Here is a 517-nt window from a genome sequence, read left to right as displayed (position 1 = left end):
AAAAAGCCGCGGTGAGGAGCTGTTATTGCCGTGAGACTACTGCAGGTGAGTTGCGGTATTACGTGGCGCCCACTATAATGATGTAGAAAACAGATGAGAAGCAAATCCCCGGCTGCACTTCCGCCTCTCCCCAGCAGAGATCAGTGTTCTGCTATAAACGTTCTGGGATTTCTGGACAATAAATGTAATAAATCAAATTCTAATAAAACGGTATAAAGTGACAAACACAAGGCACTGCTGAGATTCGAACTCAGGATCTCCTGTTTACTAGACAGGCGCTTTAACCAACTAAGCCACAGCACCAGGTACTGACCAGCACCAAGCAGTTTCAAATTCCTCATTAACAATGATTGACTACTACTCCCAGCATTCACTTATTTGTACTATCCTTGTGGCATTTCTAAATCTACACCTGGGACAATCCTGCCAACTCAGCGCGGACACGAGTAAGGTCATTCCTATGTTCACACCTCCTGAGAACTACAAGTACTCGCTGCCTCTCATCTACTCTTTACAG

At 45.1% G+C, this 517-nt stretch overlaps 1 non-coding gene across 1 annotated transcript; it reads right to left on the bottom strand.

The window, feature by feature from the left end:
• Positions 1–229: 229 nt before the first annotated feature.
• Positions 230–303, bottom strand: TRNAT-AGU. The gene has a single exon. It is a non-coding gene; the product is annotated as a tRNA-Thr (tRNA).
• Between the last annotated feature and the right edge of the window lie 214 nt (positions 304–517).

This window comes from Bufo gargarizans, chromosome 2, assembly GCF_014858855.1.
Source record: "Bufo gargarizans isolate SCDJY-AF-19 chromosome 2, ASM1485885v1, whole genome shotgun sequence".
In the NCBI taxonomy this organism is placed as follows: Eukaryota; Metazoa; Chordata; class Amphibia; order Anura; family Bufonidae; genus Bufo; species Bufo gargarizans.
This window is presented reverse-complemented; position numbering and strand designations above follow the sequence as displayed.